General features: G+C 45.4%; 1 protein-coding gene across 9 annotated transcripts in view; it reads right to left on the bottom strand.

Annotated features, from left to right (window-relative positions):
* The window catches only part of LOC135919467 (uncharacterized), a 283,301-nt gene that overhangs the window by 125,336 nt on the left and 144,897 nt on the right, over positions 1-13,068 (bottom strand). The window lies entirely within an intron of this gene.

Raw genomic sequence — 13,068 nt, forward strand, 5'->3', positions numbered from 1 at the left:
CAGTTGCCCAAGCCTCACGGGATAAACAACGGAGAAGCTCAATTCTCCAACAACAAGGAAAACCCACGCAATGTGGGATCATCGTCAATCTCCAAGAAACCACTGAACAAAGCACATCTCCTGAAAGACGCCAAACATAAATCCTCTGAAACATCCCTTCCCAGTCCCAACTATTCACAAGACGCATGAGATGAACACGTAGACTGGGACTCTACAGAAGACCTTACGCAGGGCGAAGACGAACAGTCAGTGTATGCAGGGAAGCATCACTATAGGACAGGCAAGAAAACGGGCCCACTTCACCTGGACTCGGAAGACGAAACGTCCGACAGTACTGTGACGAATGAAGCTGATCACAACGAGGTGGGCGAAGCATCGCAAAGGCTGGATAAACAAAGCAGTAGCACTCACGCAAACCGTGATTGTGACGAGGCATCGACAAGGAAAATCAGGCAAATAACAACGGACATTCATGTCAATGAAACAACTTTCTACAAGGCTCTCATGCAAGCACAAAGTGAAGGAGCAAAATCAGCAACATGCGCCGAACTAATGACAGCATTTCAGGAAGTGAAAACACTTCTTTTTGATTTCGCATTGCAAAAAGAGGCCCTCAGCACGCATCTCGAACTACTTAAGGACAGAACCCATTCGGACAAGCCAACCTACTCATAAGTGGTAGGAAAGCATCACTCTGCCAAAGGGTCCCGAACGATGGACACCGAATGTGAGTCATCTATCTTGTTGTCAAGCCCAGACGAAGCGCTAACTCCAAAACAGATAGTGGAGACAGTAACAAAGAACATAGATCCAGCCTCTTTCAACCTCACAAATGCCCAAATCAAAACACAGGGCCCTCGAGTTCGAATCACTTCGACTAACAAAAGAGCAATGGAGGTCATCCAAGCAGAGATAAAGCGGCTTCCCGAAGCCTCCAAGATTGAAATTCACGTCGCAAACCCAAAGAAACCTTCCTTCAAGATTGTAGGGATTGATCAGGGAACAGAAAAACAGGACGTTCCAAAAAAAGGCCCAAAATCAGCTCACAGGAAGTCCCTCCGACATCGAGGTGATAACACAGTATGTGAACAGGAAGCAAAATAACATCACAGTCATCAAGACGACAGTAAGCATTTGGAAACAACTTAAAAACAGACTCCCACAACATTGGTTGGCTTAAAGTCGCTCTCTATGACAACAATCACCGAGTAATCTGTAGATTTTGCGCAAGGTTTGGGCATCCTGAAAAATATTGCAGGAGCAATGTGAGATGTTGCATTTATTGCGCAAGGAATCATCCACCAGAGCAGTGCCGGCCAGAAGACCAATTTTGCCCAGCATGCCATAGAGAGGGTAAAGAAGATTCCACACATTCAATGGAGGACAAAGAATGCCCAACAGCAAAAGAATGGCGTTCTCGCCTGGAGTCTCAACGGGACTCGTACTGAACAATTCAGCAAGACGTGGTAAGAACAATCGGTGACGGTAGATTGCAGGAGTAAATTACTTTTCGAAAGGTAAAACAGTAAGTACTGTTAATATCTCTATTTTATCTTTTTCAATTTTGTGTTTGTTGTATAGAAAAAAAAGAAATTGGCATCCATAAAGACAACTTTAGGCAAGGAAAAACTTAAAATAATTCAAATTAATTTGGCAAGAGCATTTAAAGCAAATCAATCTAAGTCAATATCAAACAGATAAGTCACATGATATTTTATTAATTCAAGAACCTTATCACCTAAAAGGAAAAATTATTGGTTTCCCAATGAAACATAAGATATTAGCTTCAAAAGATAACCCGAAAGCCGCAGCAATAATACATTCAGAAAAAATTCAAGGTTTCCCTTTAATCTTAGACGACAAAATAGTGGCATTTAAAACTAACTTAAATAATAAGGACACCTTAATTATTAACTGTTATTTCCCTCCCAAAGAAAAAATACAGCATCTCTTAGCTAGAATTGAGGAAATAATGCAAACAGCACGCACGAGGAATATAATAATTACAGGAAATTTTAACTCGAAGAATATTACATGGAGAGGTAACAGTACATATGATAGAGAGGAACTACTTGAATTCATAATTAAAAATGAACTAATAATTTTAAATAATAGAAATAGTGAACCCACTTTTGACTGTAACAGAGGAAAAAGTTGGATCGGTGTAACAATGGTATCTTCAAGTATGTACACAGATATAAAAAGATGGAAAGTTACTGAAGATCCAACTGGAAGCGATCATAGATACATAAAAAATCAACTATGTGGGTCAAAATGCTCTCCAGTATTTAAAACAACAAAGGAAGGAGAAAGAAAAGCACTAGAAGAACTCCTAAACATCGACTGGGAAAAAGAGACAAGGAACCTTAATTCTACAGATGATATAGAAAATATTGTGAATAAATTCTATAATACATTAGATGAACTATTCAAAAAAATATCAAAAGAGATTCACGAAAGAGAAAAAACCAGGCAAACTCGTACAGGCACGCTCACGCTCGCATCGCTCTCGGCGTATCTTTAGGTTATTCCTTCTGCTGGACTTTTACCCAAAGATTCGATATCTGATTGGTATCGGCTATGCACTGTCGCGTGGTCTTTGGTTCTGCGAGAGAGCCGCGAATATTTTTCCCCGATGTGAAACATCGCTGTGCTTGTTTTAGCTAACATTTACCGTAGCAACCCATTTCTTGCTTTTCTCGGCGGCACTCGTAAAGAGTAGCAAATTTTTACTTGCCAGTATAGTGTGTACTTCTATTTCGTGCGTAGTTATGTGCAGTGTGTGGCAGATTCTTAATCCGCGTAATCACATTTTCTGTCCGCATTCCCTTCTAACAGGTTACGCATGCAGCAAATTCCCAGGTGCTAAAGTGTTCTACGTCAAGAGCACCTTGGCGTCGTGGAAGAGACAGCCGTTGATATGTGGCTGATTCACTAGCAAGCTTGCATCTCTGTTGCCACTCTCCATCAAGTCGGATTTTCAACTATTTTTTGTCCTGCTCTGTGGTGTACTAGCTGCCGCATGGACGCTGTGAAGGCTTACTTTCGATTTGCTCTGACGTTTAGTAGTAAAGGATGGGCTATCTTTTGAGGGGAGGCATTTACTTCTGTTTGTGAGAATGTTTACCAGCCTAACCAAGTGATACGTGCGCACTGTAAACAGCAGCACGAACAGAGTCAATTTGGGGACAGGGTCAGTCCGGGGGTGCCGTCTATGTGAAGCAGAGGCCAAAGAGGTGTGTTGCCTCCGCCGGGGGGCCTTAAAAATCCAGACACCCAGCATCGGCTCAACCTCCAGGATGCCCCTTTCCCCAGACACGGCTAAGCCGCGCACGGCTACACGCGGGAGGGTCCAACCCTCGTGTGCTCGGGTACGTGGTGTCGCAACACACCAAACGCCTGCTGACGCAGACGCCCCTGCGGGGAGGACTTATGGAAGCATTATTTATTGATCACGAAGACAAATTCATAAGCGAGATTTCTGTGACCATTAGTGGGAAAGAGTTGCTGCAGTACTTCTCGTTAATATCACTTACAGGACAAACCTTTCAGTTTTGATGTTTTAGTTAGTTTTTGACGCACATGTTTATTCTACACGACGTCTTTCGGTCATTTTTTGTTGTGCCGGGCTGTTTCTGCTGCGCATCCATGGCTTTTTCTTTGTGAAGTTGGCCAGTGTGTTTAAAATCTTTGTCTTCACGAATAAACTTCTAGTTGAGTCAGCGTTCATGTGTGTTCCTACCTTAATTCATCCTTCTCGTCTTTGTTTGGGTGGTTGTCAAATATAAATGTACACCGTATACCAGTCACTACAATACATGAACTACGTCAGCAAATAGCAAAGCGGAATTAAGAGCACAGATCCAATATTGAAAATGTTTCCTTACCGGCTCATAAGCAGCCGAGCACTTTCGATCGCGTTCAAGCCCAATCGAGGACGAATTTCTCGAATGTGGTTGGCCGTTTTGCGCAAGCCCACTCGCGATCGATCTGAGATATCTCTACTGCGATCGAAAGTGCCTAATGTGATGCCATGTTTCACGTTTTTCAATGGAACTGCTCTACCGCTGAGCGCCTCTGAACACGTGGGACCTCTGCTGAGGAAAATGTTCTGAAGTCAGATGTTGCGAAGCGCTACGCATGTTCTAGGGCTAAGACTACAGCAATTGTCGGCGAGATGGCTCCCACGCACAGGAAAGCACAGTGAGCGCCCTGAAAAAACAAGTGTTTGCAGTTGCCATAGATGGCAGTAACGATAGCCAAGCACAGCTGTACCCGATCGTGGTCACCTATTTCGTAAATGAATCGGGCTTAATCGAGAACGAACCGCTTGCGCTGAGCACCCTGGAGGGACATTCAACTGGGCGCAACATTGCCAGAATGATTATGATGCCCTCATTCGTTGAACATACCATTAGCCAATTGCATAGCGTTTGGTTCCGAGAACGCCAACGTGATGTTGTGGGGAAAAAATGGCGTAGCGGCAGTGCTGACGGAGGCCCATGAAAATGTTATAAAAATTGGTTGTCTATGCCATTTGATCAAAACTGCGGCTGAAAAAGCGGCGTCTTGTCTCCCGTCGGCTGTCTGTGGCTGTGGCTGTCGCTTGGGAAATGCCTGCAAAGGCTACTGGACCAGTGGGCACCTCTGTTCAGCTTTTTCCTTCATGAGATAAAGAAGCCACAAGCCCGCAGTTATTGTCTTACTATCAAATTCCGAAGACACCAGTGGGGTCAGCGGTAACTGTACAACCGGAGCCCATCCTGTGCAAACAGAAGAGAAAAACGTCAGCAGAGAGTACACCAGTGACAGTGAAAAAGGCTAAGGCCGCTGATGTGGAAGACAAGACTCGAGGGGCACCATGCATAACACGTGAGGAACGGTTGTTTGTGTTCCCGAGCTCTGATCAACAAAGCTTGCTGTCTTTTTTTAAAGATCATTATCCCTGCCTTTGAGACATTGAACTGCCGCGTGCAAGCGCAAGCTCCTCAAATACAGTTGCTGCGATCGCTGCTCTTTGGGCTTCTTGAAGACCTCCTTTCAAGGTTCGTGAGGCCAGGCCTGCTAAAGGAGCACACGAACCTGCAGACGATTGACTACCAGAGCCGAGCTGCGCAGAAGGATGATCGAGACATTGTGGTCGGACAAGAAGCTAAACGCACTGTTGAGAAACTTAAGCCGAGGCTCTTCAGAAACACGTGGTCACTGTTTGTGATTACATTCGGCTCTGATTTCTTTTGGCTCACAGTGCACTGATTAATGCACGAGTTGCGGATGTCAAATCCATTGATACCATGTCATTTCGTAACGTCCTCTTCTTTGTGGAGAGGTTCAACTCTCAACTTTCTGTAAATGGAATTTGTGAAGTTTGTCATTCCTTCAGACGTGCTGCAAGAGGAACGGGCTGATGCCCAGTGGAACGCCACCTCCCAGCTCAGAAGTAGCTACTACTTCAAATAATGGGGGTGTTCTGCTCTTGATCATGAGACTGCAGGTTCCGTACCTGAGTAGTGGCAGCTGCGTTCTGAGGAAGATATCTAAATGCAAATAGACGAGCGTTTGCTAACATAAGAGAACCGCAGGTGATAAGAATTCATTTGGCCCTCACTGCAGCATCCCTCATCCCTCATAGTGTTGCTTTGGAACAATAAAAGCCCACAACTTAAATTTTTGCTATTAAGTAAAAATAATTAAGTCTGTCAATGAGAGATTATCACCCTGCTGTGTTTTCCCTTATTGCCTGACTAAAAAATTTTACAATGTGCTTTGTTTTCATGCTTTTTCATGCTTGTAGGTACACCTTGGGCCAGGCATAACTATGCCTGAAAACAAGCTGGCATACATAATGAAGGCTGGCCACGAGACGAATGTGGCCAGAGAAATGGCACGTTTTTTTTTTTTTGGACAGTGAGCGAGCTGAGGATTCGCTCGTTGACATGCCATTCCAGCTGGAAAAATTCCGACACCATTGGGAAGCAGCAGGCGACGCCTAATAAGGTGACTGCCATAATGAGTAACTAACACTGCACAAATTCATGCCCCCTTTTAGTGTCTGCAGTATCTATGAACGTGTGCTTTACAATAGCTGGAACAGTTATATACGGTTTGCATACTGGTTATATGATGTGGAGACCAGATATTTTATTAGCAAATGCAACCATGCTCTCGCAGCCAAAGAGGGTGCTTGCACAGTGTATAACAAAAGTGTGTTTTTTGCAGAAGCTTGCACAATTTGCAAACTCCTACGTACGTGTCTCTAAATTTTCTTAATTATGTCCAATGGTTAAGCTCATTGCTGGTATTGCATAAGCGACAAGAAGGGTTCGAACATCTTTGCATGCGTAATGTGAAGGTTTGGTGAAAGTAGCTTTATATAGGGACATTTAATTTGTTGCACGGTCTATTGCAGAATTCCTTTTACAAAGGCTGTTTGCATGTAGACTTCAATACAGTTGAAGTCTACATGCATATGTAATGGGTGCATATGCATATGTAATGCATATGTAATGCATATTACATGCATATGTAATGGGTCTACATGCGTATGTAATCTGGTGCATACATTTTTCAGATGTAGTGGAAAAGCTTATTGTGGAAACTCCCAGCGACAACCCCGGAGGCAAGCGGCGGGCGCAAGCTCGGAAAGCGATCCGGGATTTGTTTGCGGAGAGCGCTCGAATAGGCCAGCGCGCAAAAACTGTGGCTTGAAGCGGCCTATTTTAATCTTTTTTTCAAATAAATAACTTCCTCAGAAATTGATGTCATTTCTCATACATTGTCATGATGCGGGTGCAAGCCATGTGCCTTTGCTAAAATGCCATGGCTGAGCACACCAACGTCCCAGTGTGCGGGCGTCCCAGTGTGCGGGCGTACCAGTGTGCCGGCATCCCAGTATGCCGGCATCCCAGTGCGCTGGCATCCCAGTACCCCAGTGTGCCAGTGTCCCAGCATGCCAGCATTTACTGGGCCCATAATCAGGCGCACTGGGTCCAGTGGCACTGGGTTTTGCAATAGGGTACGTCTGTATTTAATTTAAATTATATGTTCATTTTGCAGCGTTTAAGAGATATGAGGAATTATAAAAGGAAGCTTGGTGCACGGCCGTACCAAAATTGTACCGAAGAAACATTGAATAATGTCGTTCAGTTGGTCCTTTCAAAGAAATTTTCATTGAGGACAGCACCTGAAAGGTTCTTGAGTACTATTAAAACATTTCTTTTTCTTGTTTTTAGGTCCTTACCTACGCATTACCGTTAGCTTACGTTACCGTTACCTGTCTTATGTGTTGTTTGTTTTTCCTCTTAGGTTCAATATTCATCGGAACGCCTTGTGGCTGAAGACCAAACAGGCTCGGGGTTTAGTCGATCGACCGGCTCAAAAAGTTGGTCGTCAACCTGTTCTTACGGAAAAGGAGGAGCAGAGATTGATTGCTCATGCAATCGCAATGTCTTCATTTGGCTTCCCAATTTTCCCAATTTGGCTTCCCAATTTATTATCGCCAAGCTTTGAGCTTTACCGGGATACCACTTTCGTCCAGGTGGGCCCATTTTCGGCGCCTTGAGAGACCGTTTGGACTCCCCGCTACCCCGCCACCTCGCTAGGCTGTTTCATTACGCCTAGCATCCCTCGTCGTGGCTCTCTGCCCGACGATGGCGGCAGCCACCGTGGTTATGGGCTACGACCCTGCCTCAATGCAAGTGCTTAGGATGGAGACTTTTTCCAACGACCAACTTGGGCCCTCGGATAACGAATACCTCGAAGATATGGTGAACATCTCGGAACGCAAGCAAGCGAACTCCAAGCCCACATCCCTGCAACGCGACACCGCAACTGGCCGCCACTCCGCAGCTTCACAAGGCACAGGTGCGCGCCGTCCCACAGACGGAGCGCGTACCTCTGCTCCCTCGCTGTCGGCGAAGCAATGCCAGTGGCGTCCCCGTCAGACTCCTCACCTCTCCCGAGACGACTACATCAAGGTCCTGAAGCCTTGCGTTCCTTGCGCGCTTCGAACCTTCCTCCCGGCCGATCGTGTGGGCTATGTAATCCAGGTTTACCTGGATTACCCGACCAGCACACAAGTCCAAGTGTGGCCGATCTGGCACCAGAACATCATCTGCAGCACCACCATACTGCCCAAGGCTCAACATGTCCTCAAAGGTTTCCAGCTACCGGCGAGGGACTAGCAGCCACCCCGCCCAAAATCCCGCCAAGCCTTGCGGGGAAACGTGCAGCGGGGTTATCACCATCAACCCCGCCGAGACCCCTCAAAAGATCAAGTCAGAACTTCACTGGCCCCAAGGAACCATCCTTGTGGTTCGTGAACTCTGCGACTACACGGCGGCGGTGGTTACCTTCGAAGGCACGAAGCTCCCCCGCTTCCTCTTCTACCGAGCTGCCACGCGTCAACCCGGCAAGGTGCCTCCAAGCGCTACAAGACGAGTGACCAAGCATGTTATGTTGCGCCACTTTACCGACGCTGGCAACCGGCTGCGCTACTCTCCTCCATAGTCATATGGTCACATCAGGGGAGACATTCTGTAAGAGTCCACCTACCGTAAAATGAGGTTACTTTGTGACTGCAGGGGTTACTTTGTGACACGCGCTCGGTTTTCTGTATTTTAAATCTCGCGCCACGACCAGGTGCCACCGAAAAGCTATGAGCCACTCAACAAGCTCGCCTGACATGCCGTGTCACCTAGCGGCAGCCGGTCGAAATTCCAGCGCTTTCGAGCCACTCTAGACACCGACAGGTTGAATGGTGCTTTAGCGCGCATTGTTGAAGCACCGTGAACCGTGTGTGCTCGAACCGTCCACACGAGAAAAACAGCGAAAACAGGTATGTACTTCTGATTGTTAATATGTAGGCTAAAATAAACTGTAATATAAATGTAATCAAGTCAGTTTGTTTAAGGTGATAGAAAGGAAGCTGACATGTTGATACTTCGCGGGGTAACTTTGTGACACGCCAACTGTCACAAAGTTACCCCACTAGAGTGGGGTAACTTGGGGCTTCATGTATCAGCAACACATCAGTTACTTTCTTTCTCTTGGAGAGTCAGTTTATTGAAAACATATTATGTGGGTGCGGTAATGCGTGCTTGTAAATGCATGTTCGTAGGTTTTTGGTATGCATTTAATGTACCTGTGTCCCCAATAAACACTTGAGAGTTAGCGCTTACCTTGCCTCTTTCTCCCCTTATTTTTATGTCGATTTGCGCTAACTGGCCATAGCTCTTATGGTCCATGATACAAAGTAACTCACAGCTGATATTTATTTTTTTCTAGCACTTAAAATTCATATAGAAACTATGCACAGCAAACTTGCCATATTTTTATCAAAACTACCATAAAGAAATCATGATTAGTAGTGCGACAACCTGAAAACGTGTTTAGAAAACATTTTTTATTAAGACCCTCCACGGTGGCTCATGGCTAATGGGGGTGTTCTGCTCTTGATCATGAGACTGCAGGTTCCGTACCTCAGTAGTGGCAGCTGCATTCTGAGGAAGATATCTAAATGCAAATAGATGAGCGTTTGCTAACATAAGAGAACCGCAGGTGATAAGAATTCATTAGGCCCTCACTGCAGCATTCCTCATCCCTCATAGTGTTGCTTTGGAACAATAAAAGCCCACAACTTAAATTTTTGCTATTAAGTAAAAATAATTAATTCTGTCAATGAGAGATTATCACCCTGCTGTGTTTTCCCTTGTTATTGCCTGACTAAAAATTTTACAATGTGCTTTGTTTTCATACTTTTTCATGCTTGTAGGTACACCTTGGGCCAGGTATAACTACGCCTGAAAACAGGCTGGCATACATAATGAAGGCTGGCCACGAGATGAAAGTGGCCAGAGAAATGGCACGTTTTTTTTTTTTTTGGACAGTGAGTGAGCTGAGTATTCGCTCGTTGACAGGTCATTCCAGCTAGAGAAATTGCGACACCATTGGAAAGCAGCAGGCGACGCCTAATAAGGTGACTGCCATAATGAGTAAGTAACACTGCACAAATTCATGCCCCCTTTTAGTATCTGCAGCATCTATGAACGTGTGCTTTACAATAGCTGGAACAGTTATATACGGTTTGCATACTGGTTATATGATGTGCAGACCAGATATTTTATTAGCAAATGCAACCATGCTCTCGGAGCCAAAGAGTGTACTTGCACATTGTATAACAAAAGTGTGTTTTTTGCAGAAGCTTGCACAATTTGCAAACTGCTACGTGTCTCGAAATTTTCTTAATTATGTCCAATGGTTAAGCTCACTGCTGGTATTGCATAAGCGACAACAAGGGTCCGAACATCTTTGCATGCGTAATGTGAAGGTTTGGTGAAAGTAACCTTATATAGGGACATTTAATTTGTTGCACGGTCTATTGCAGAATTCCTTTTACAAAGGCTGTTTGCATGTAGACTTCAATACAGTTACTTGATTGTCATGTGTGTTTTAAATGTAATCTGGTGCATACATTTTTCAGATGTAGTGGAAAAGCTTATTGTGGAAACTCCCAGCGACATCCCCGGAGGCAAGCGGCGGGCGCACGCTCGGAAAGCCATCCGGGATCTGTTTGCGGAGAGCGCTCGGCTAGGCCAGCGCGCAAAAACTGTGGCATGAAGCGGCCTATTTTAATATTTTTTTTCAAATAAATAACTTCCTCAGAAATTGATGTCATTTCTCATACATTGTCATGATGCGGGTGCAAGCCATGTGCCTTTGCTAAAATGCCATGGCTGAGCACACCAACGTCCCAGTGTGCGGGCGTCCCAGTGTGCGGGCGTCCCAGTGTGCCGGCATCCCAGTATGCCGGCATCCCAGTGCGCTGGCATCCCAGTACCCCAGTGTGCCAGTGTCCTAGCATGCCAGCATTTACTGGGCCCATAATCAGGCGCACTGGGTCCCAGTGGCACTGGGTTTTGCAATAGGGTCTGTTTTTAATTTAAATTATATGTTCATTTTGCAGCGTTTAAGAGATATGAGGAATTATAAAAGGAAGCTTGGTGCACGGCCGTACCAAAATTGTACCGAAGAAACATTGAATAATGTCGTTCAGTTGGTCTTTTCAAAGAAATTGTCATTGAGGACAGCACCTGAAAGGTTCTTGAGTACTATTAAAACATCTTTCTTTTTCTTGTTTTTAGGTCCTTACCTACGCATTACCGTTAGCTTACGTTACCGTTACCTGTCTTATGTGTTGTTTGTTTTTCCTCTTAAGTTCAATATTCATCGGAACGCCTTGTGGCTGAAGACCAAACAGGCTCGGGGTTTAGTCGATCGACCGGCTCAAAAAATTGGTCGTCAACCTGTTTTTACGGAAAAAGAGGAGCAGAGGTTGATTGCTCATGCAATCGCAATGTCTTCATTTGGCTTCCAAATTACAAAGTTTGACTTGCGTTGTGTGGTGAAGGCGTATCTCGACGGAACAGGAAGAAGTGCTTTCAATGATGGCAACTTTCCCGGTAAGGAGTGTGCAAACTCTTTCATGAAACGTCACAAAGATATCCTCTCTGAACGCGTGTCAAAAAACATCACATATGCAAGGGCCTCAACGGATGCAGAAGTGGTTGACAAGTTTTTTGGCCATCTGGAGAAAGAGCTAGATGGTATTCCGGACGAAAAAAGTTGGAACTACGACGAAACAAATGTATAGGATGATCCAGGGAGCCAAAAAGTGATAACTAGAAGAGGAGCTAAGTATCCAGAAAAAATTCAAAACGCATAAAAAGCCTGTACTTCGATTATGGTTCGTGGAAGTGCTGCGGGAGAGTTGGTTCCGCTTTGCGTCAATTACAAAGCAGAAAAGCTTTCGTCGACATGGACAGCAAATAGACCAGAGGGGGCCCGGTATAATCGAATGAAATCTGGTTCATGTCACTTATGCTCCCCATATTCAAAAAGCAAGATAGTCCAAAAGCTCTCATCGGGGACAATTTGAGTTCCCACATTAGCCTCAAAGTGCTTCGTCTGTGCGAAGAAAATAATGTAGAGTTCATCGCGCTCCCACCGAATGCGACTCATTTACTGCAGCCTCTCAATGTCGCCGTTTTTCGTAGCCTGAAAATAATTTGGCGTTCACGTTTGGCGGAATGGAAAGAGTCAACCTCTGGAAGCCACTGCACATTCGTGCCAAAGGACAAATTGCCCGGTCTACTAAAAATGCCGATCAAATTGGAGGAAAGTATTAACACAAATCTGAAGTCAGGATTCCGGAAGACCGGGATTTTCCCTCTGGACAAGACCGAGGTTCTCTAACGGCTTCCAAAATCAGTCCTCGAGGAAAGCTTGAAATCCATGACAGACGTCGTATATGGGTGTCTCCTTGGAGGAATTAAATATAGAAAAGAGGTATAGAAACTGGAAAGCGGGCCACCAAGAGGAGGAAGATGCTCAACGTCCCAGCGAGGAAAAGCATATAGGTTGCCAAAGTAGAAGCCAGCAGCACGGGAGAAACCGACCACCGGAAAGAAGGGCAGCTCTTCCTCCGGTATCAGAGCTGGACGACCTAGGAAGATGTCTTCTCTTGACGACGACAGCGCAGAAGAAAGCAGTTGCAGCGAAGTCTTCAGATGGTCAGCACAGCGACAACAAAAGGTGGTCGGAAGGTGATGCAAGTGATTCCGAGGTACTCTCCGGAAGTCTTGACAACCTATTGGAAACGGACACTCCTACCACTTCCGTGATTCTAAATACTAGCAAAGTCCCGAGGTTCCGCGTTACGGGTTCCGGAGAAATCGCCTTCAAGGGGGATGACTGTCGTAGTAAACGTTGAAGGACAACTTTTCCCTGGAAGAGTGACGGAAGTCAAACCTGAGGGATACACCGTCAGCACTATGGAGATGACCAAAAAGAATTGGAGATGGCCGGACTGCAAAGACGCTATTTTGTACTCAAAAGAAATTTTGTACACAATGGAATCCCTCAGGCCGAAGGGATTAAGCTCGGCCGGGCTTTCATCGTCTATCTGGGTCCGGCCTCAGTGCAAGCCATCACCGTGCTCTTGGCAAGAGAGCAAAACATAATCCTCTTATATACGTCGAAACCGGAGATCGCCGATAAGATCATTGTGGA

The sequence above is a fragment of the Dermacentor albipictus genome, chromosome 3, assembly GCF_038994185.2.
Source record: "Dermacentor albipictus isolate Rhodes 1998 colony chromosome 3, USDA_Dalb.pri_finalv2, whole genome shotgun sequence".
Classification (NCBI taxonomy): Eukaryota; Metazoa; Arthropoda; class Arachnida; order Ixodida; family Ixodidae; genus Dermacentor; species Dermacentor albipictus.